Consider the following 6,489-nt stretch of genomic DNA (forward strand, 5'->3'; position numbering starts at 1 on the left):
GCTGAATCCGGATTCAGGAGGAAGTCAATGAGCATGAATTTTCAGATTATCTGGCGAATGTTCTTCTAAGAACAACATTCAGGCAAATAACTCCATTTCTCTGCAAGAACTGCAACAGAAGGCACTAAAATCTCATCAATAATTAACTATACCCTAATGAACACATGCAGCTATTTCTGCTTGTTTCATAGTATACAGACACTCACTGAATGTACATAAGTTACATTAAATAGCTCATGGAGCTGTCTTTTGTTACTTCTGAAATTCCAGCTATGTTCTGACAATCCTCTCAAAACACAGATGTTCTTCTTAAATGGAAGTCACAATGTTTTGCGGCATGTGTAATTATATTTATACACACACACACACACACATGTATGTATGGAGGGGGGGTGACAATGTTTAATATTGCTGTGCTCACATTCCTAAGATGATCTACCTGGGAAAGGCTGAAAGAAGCGCTCCACTGACAGTATCCATGTTGTTGCTTTTTATGCCACCTTTACTGTATTCAATTTCTTTTTCCTATTTGGCTACCCCAACAATCAAGAATATTTCACTACTGTCATTCACAGCAATTAACCATTGCAATAGCTTTTGGCTCCAACCCTCAAAATGCCTGAAAATTTATCCCTTTTGTTCACCATATTGTTTTGTTTTCCTCATTCCAGAAATTTTCACTTGTATAAAAATGAAGAAAGGGGCACCTATGAAAAAATGTCCCTTTGCCTAATGATCTTGAACTCAGAATCATGGTCAAGATGTGGGGTGGGTTTTTTGGTGTGTCTTTTGTATTTTTTTCTTTTTTCTTTTCCTGGAGGGGAGGAGAGAAGACAGTGAAAGACACCCAAATCTTCCTAATATTAATTATCATTGTTTATGTTTGATGAAAACCATTTTAAACATCTTACACCTGGAATAGAACACAGGCTGCAATTGTATCAGTGCTTTACACGCTGACGGCAAACCGGAATTATCTTAGCCCTATTTTTTCTTTCCCATCTCACAACCAGACACAATTTGCTTGTTTCTTTCACGTGGGCACTCACTCTATCTCAAAAATAGCATATCATCGCTCCTCTCGATTTCCTGTGATAAAATATCTAGCCATGAGCCTTATTAATCTCTTAGACTACGCCTCCTTTCCCAGAGGATTTAACGATATCACTAAAGAACACTTCTGCTGTGAATTTCAACGCCATACAGGCCAACCCACCCTGTACCTTACCTGGCACATTTCATAACTACTTTTATGCTGCATTCTGGGGGCACATTTTGCAACTCGTTCTGCACCACCTTCCCTGCCACGTTTAGCAATCTGCCTGGCATCTCCTCCTGGGTCCCCGTCATCCGGAGATTCTCTCGGTACCAAATTCCATGACACCTTCGGTGACACCGGAGTGACCGATCCCGGACTCATCCGAAGCCACCCCGAGGGCCACATTGGCAACCAACCTTCCCCACGCCCTCCACACCGGAGGCACTCCGCTGCCCATTTCGCTGCCTCCCCGTTCGCCTCCGCCCCTCTCCCTGGAGCCCGGGCGCCGGAGGCGAACGCCCCTGTCACTGAAGCGACCTTCCTTTCCCGGGCTCCCGCGGTCTCTCACCTGCCGCTCTGAGGAGGGCTCGCTGCACCCCCGGGTCAAGCCCCAGTCCCCGGGGTCTCCTGTGAGGACCGCGCCGCCCGCCGGCGCCGCCCGCGATCCCAGAGCACCTCGCTGCGCTCCGACGCCCGCGGTGGGTTTGCGTCCGGGAAAGGAGCGGCGGGGCCTCCCGGCGGCGAGCGCAGCCCGCGGCGGTCCCCCTGTCAGCGGCGGCGCGGGTGCAGGCTCTCGCCCCTCAGCGCGGCGGCAGCGGCGGCGGCGGCGGGCGACTTGCTCCGCCTCGCGCGCGGCACAGCCGGGAGGTGAGCGCGAGGGGGATGGGAACGGGGGCGGGGCCGCCCAGAGGAGGCACCGAGGGCGGCGGCGGGAGGGCGGTGGCGGGAGGGCAGCGCCGGTGGCCCCGGGTCCGACGCTCGGAGCGCTCGCAGCTTACCCCGCCGGGCGGGCGGCTCGCACGAGGCGGCTGTGCCAAGCGGGCCCCGCCGGAGCAGCGCGCCCTGCAACCCGCGCCCAGGCGGCCGCTCGCTAACGCCGCCGCCGCGCCGGGGGCGTCGCACCCTCCGAGGCCGCCCGCAGCCCCGCCCCCTCCGGGCCGGGGTGGGGAGGAGCGCGAGCGCGGAGGGAGAGCGCGTGCGTGGGGGCGCGTGCGTGGTGGAGCGCGCGCGCCCCCGCCCCCTCCACCGTTTTGGGGGTGGGGAGTGGCGAGGAGAGAGAGCCGAGACCGAGCCCGTCTCCGCCGAGAGGTTGGGCCCTGGTTCTGCCGCTCTGTGAGGTCCGGGCATTTGTTTCCTCAGGGGGCTTCGACTGGCGGGGTCGTGGGCATTCAGTGGGGAAGAGGGGAGGGGAGCTCAATAGCAGACAAGGCCCGGGATGGTTCGGCTCCGCCCCCACGGTGATGTCACTCTCGAGGTGCTGCTGCTGTCGCGTGCGCCCACTTCTGGGCCTGTCCTGCCGCTTTGATGGCCTGAACGGTCCTCTAGGTTTCCCCCCACTTAAGTCACCGCATACACATGTCGCTCCTAGAATCTTTGAGTCCTACAGCTGTCAGTTCTTCTTTTCCTGATATTCAACTGTAGTCTGTAGACAGCTTCAAAATGCTGTCTGAAGTCAACTGGTGTAGCAAACAGAAAGAAGTGCAAAACCAGGAATGGAGGGGAGAGAAAGAGAAGAGAGATCTATTTTCTAGAATCATTGCTGCAATTCACCAGCCGCAGCTTGAGAGCCTGAGGTGAAGTGACGCCGGTTCTGTCCCTGACAGGTTGGACAAGAAGTAATGTGGTTTGAACAGCTAGTAGGCCAAGCACGGAAAGCCACCATAATGGAGCCTCCTTGAGGTCCTATTTCCCTCATTTGACTCTATCTAGATCTTCTTCTCCTTACTCTTTCTCATAGAATAGCAATTCAACTGTGGAAGATGTCTGGACATAAACTTGTTGGCATGCTGTAAAATGATGCAAAGCTATCACTATCACCAGACTTGCCTGGCTAGTCTTCTGTTCCATGAACTGAGATGACTTTTCCTGGTCATCTGTTTCCTAATGAGACACCAGGATTGGAAATTGATGCACCAAATTAACGTCAGTCAAGCACATTGTGTTTGTGGTGTTCTGCCATAGAGAGGCTTGGTGGCTCATTCCTGTCCAACTCTTTGTGACCCCATGGACTATAGCCCACCAGGCTCCTCTGTCCACTTGATTTTCTAGGCAGGAATACGGAGTGGCTAGCCCTTTCCCCCTGTCAGGTATCTTCTTGACCCAGGAATCTGAACCTGCCCCTTTTGTGTCTCCTGCATTGCAGGAGGTTTCTTTATCATTGAGCCACCTGGGGAGCCCAGAGAGTTTTGGCAACAGTCCTTTAATCTGCTTCCTCCAGGATTTTCTTTGTGTTTTTTTTCTTTTCAAAGTTAGTATTAATTTCAGAATAATGAAAGAAATATGAAGCTATGTGCAACAGCTAGTGAGTGTCAACAGTGAGTTCTTAAAAAGTCAGAGCTAGAGCAGCTTTAAATACTACAGCTAAACTGGCAAGATGAAGGATTGGTATATGGGATATTTTGGTGATAACTACAAAAAGTTAGATTGCTCTAACTAAAACCTATTTATGTATGGTAATAGAGGCAGAGTGGTGATTACTTCAGAGGAATTGACTGAGAAGGGGGCAAGAGGGAGTCTTCTGGGTTGCTGGAAATGTTCACTATCTTGATCTAGTTAATGATTACAAGGGTTAATGTTGGTGCAAAAAGATTGGTGGGCTTTACTGTATCTCTAAAATTTTAGAGTTTTGTAAAAATAGTATACACCAAAGAGGCATTGCAACAGTAGCATGATTGAAGTCCAGAAACCTGGTCTTGAATGTCAATGTTACCTACTACTTCCCAGCCTCTGTGACCTTGAGCAAGTCTGAGACTTGTTTTTCTTCATCTATCTGATATGGGCCTGGAGTAGGAAATGGCAGTCCACTCCAGTATTCTTGCCTGGAAAATTCCATGGATAGAGGAGCCTGGCGGGCTACAGTCTGTGGGGTCGAAAAGAGTCAGACACGGCTAAGCATGCACGCAGGCATCTAATATGGGTGATGTTACCTCACAGGATGGTTGGGAAGATTAAATGAAATTATGTTTGAAAAGTACTTACCACAGAACCTGGTATAAAATAAGTGCTCAGGAAACTTTAGCTATTGTTCTGTTATTCTTGTACTCAAATTTACCCTATTTAATTCTCTTTTGGTCTTTTTTATTTATGTTAAAGACTACTTTGATTGTAAACCTTTGCCTGTGAGTTTCACTGAGCTAATAACATTCCTTTCCCCCAAGAAATAACAAAAGGCAGTCAGGGGTGTAATGTGTTGGTTTTCAAACTAGTTCAGGTGGCGGCACTCAGAAATTATGGTGCTCATTGTGGAACACCATGAAATATTGTTAGATTGAATCCTGCCATATGGACTTGATGCAATTTTACCAGCACTAAATCTGGCTATATTATGTTTCTGCAGATCTCCCCCATATTAAAAAAAATAATGTATTTTTAAGAAATAAGGCATCTGTGTTTTTCCTTTGAAATTTGTCTGCAACTTTTCACTAGAAAATACCCAAAGTTTAATAACAGTTCACAAAATGAAAACCTTTAGATCCATTCTTCCTGGAAATTAGAAAAACACCGTAATTGTTCAGTTTTAGCAGCAGAGCTCTTTATTGGAGTTTCCCACAGTAAGCTCTAATAACTGTAACCCACAGGGTCTCTTGCTCTGATCAAGTGAGTAACTCTGACTCACTATCCTCATCATGCTTCCAAAGATCAGTCTCCATTTTTTTGGCTGACCTTGCCAAGATCCCTTGTTCACACTGAGAAATGCCAGTGTCCACTGGAATGAACTTATTCCTTCACTGTTTAGATCATCTAACATGATTCTAGTCAGCCAGTTTTCCTCCGCATAGTTCTTGCAATGTGCTGTCATGCTCTTAATGTTGTGGCAGAAACAATCTGTCCTTGATGGAGGAAGGGGTGGGGTACAGTAGCAATGGGGAGCAGCACTGAAGAGAGAAGCCACCTGTGTTCTCAACTTCTCACCCTGGATTCCCTTTTCTGCCACTAATACCTGAAATCCTGAGAATGCCAATTTTTTTTTTACCTATTAAAACTCCATTCTAATCAAGATGGTAACTTAGTCTGTGACTTAATGTGTGCCATGTAAGAGGAACCTGTAAATAACTGTCCATAAAGTGACCCAACCATACTGCATACCTCCCAACTTGCCAGGCCATCTATAGCAGGGGTCCCCAACTTCTCGGCGGAGAAGGCAATGGCAACCCACTCCACTATTCTTGCCTGGAGAATCCCAGGGACGGCAGAGCCTGGTGGGCTGCCATCTGTGGGATCTCACAGAGTCGGACACGACTGAAGTGACTTAGCAGCTGCAGCAGCAGCAGCCAACCTCTGTGATATAATGCCTGATAATCTGAGGTCGAGCTGATGTAATAATAATGGAAATATAATGAACAATAAATATAATGTGCTTAAATCATCCCAAAACCATCCCCCCAGCCCCACCCTGGTCCATGGAAAATTTCTTTTCCATGAAAGAGATTCCTGGTGCTGAAAAGGTTGGGTACTGCTGATCTATACCATTCAAAATGAGCTTCCTTGCTGTATCAACTCTGCACACTCACCTCTGCATATGGCATAGGTCTTCCCCATACATCCAAATCTCTTAAGTAAACCACCAGGCCTGCCTTTAACTCCCTACTGAATAGAGTCATAACTCCACCATTGTTGATTGATTGCCTGTTGTTCAGTCACTGGGCTTCCCTGGTGGCTCAGCTGGTAAAGAATCCACCTGCGATGCAGGAGACCTGGGTTCAATCCCTGGATTTGGGAAGATTCCCTGGAGAAAGGAACGGCTACCCACCCCCTCACTCTGGCCTGGAGAATTCCATGGAGTATCCATGGGGTTACAAAGAGTCGGACAGGACTGAGAGACTTTCACTTTCACTTTTCAGTCACTAAGTCGTGTCTGACTCTTTGCAACCCCATGGACTACAGCATGCCAGGCTCCTGTGGCCTTCACTGTCTCCCAGAGTTCGCTCAACTTCATGTCATCCATTGAGTCAGTGATGCTCCCAGTACCTACTGGCTGCAAATACTTTACTAAATGCCTTGTATATACCACCTCATTTAATTCTCACAGCATCCTATCAGGTGAGTATTATTATCTCAGTTTTCTAGATAAGGGTTATAGAGAGGCTCTGAGAAGTTAGTTAAGTCAAGGTCACACTGAATGGCCGGCAGAGTCCCAGTCTGAACCCAAACATACACCTTTATCAGTTAACCTCAGGATATAAGATGTGAATGAGAACACAGAATACAATATTTTTTTAAATGTGAACCAG

General features: G+C 48.1%; 1 protein-coding gene across 1 annotated transcript in view; it reads right to left on the reverse strand.

Annotated features, from left to right (window-relative positions):
* TANC2 (tetratricopeptide repeat, ankyrin repeat and coiled-coil containing 2) overlaps nucleotides 1–1,886 on the reverse strand; it is a 361,965-nt gene extending 360,079 nt beyond the window's left edge. Inside the window, exon 1 of the mRNA XM_040245030.1 lies at nucleotides 1,608–1,886. The gene's annotated coding sequence lies outside the window, so the exon portion shown is untranslated. The remainder of the gene's footprint in view (nucleotides 1–1,607) is intronic.
* Nucleotides 1,887–6,489: the final 4,603 nt, after the last annotated feature.

This window comes from Oryx dammah, unplaced genomic scaffold (assembly GCF_014754425.2).
Source record: "Oryx dammah isolate SB20612 unplaced genomic scaffold, SCBI_Odam_1.1 HiC_scaffold_8, whole genome shotgun sequence".
NCBI classification, from domain to species: Eukaryota; Metazoa; Chordata; class Mammalia; order Artiodactyla; family Bovidae; genus Oryx; species Oryx dammah.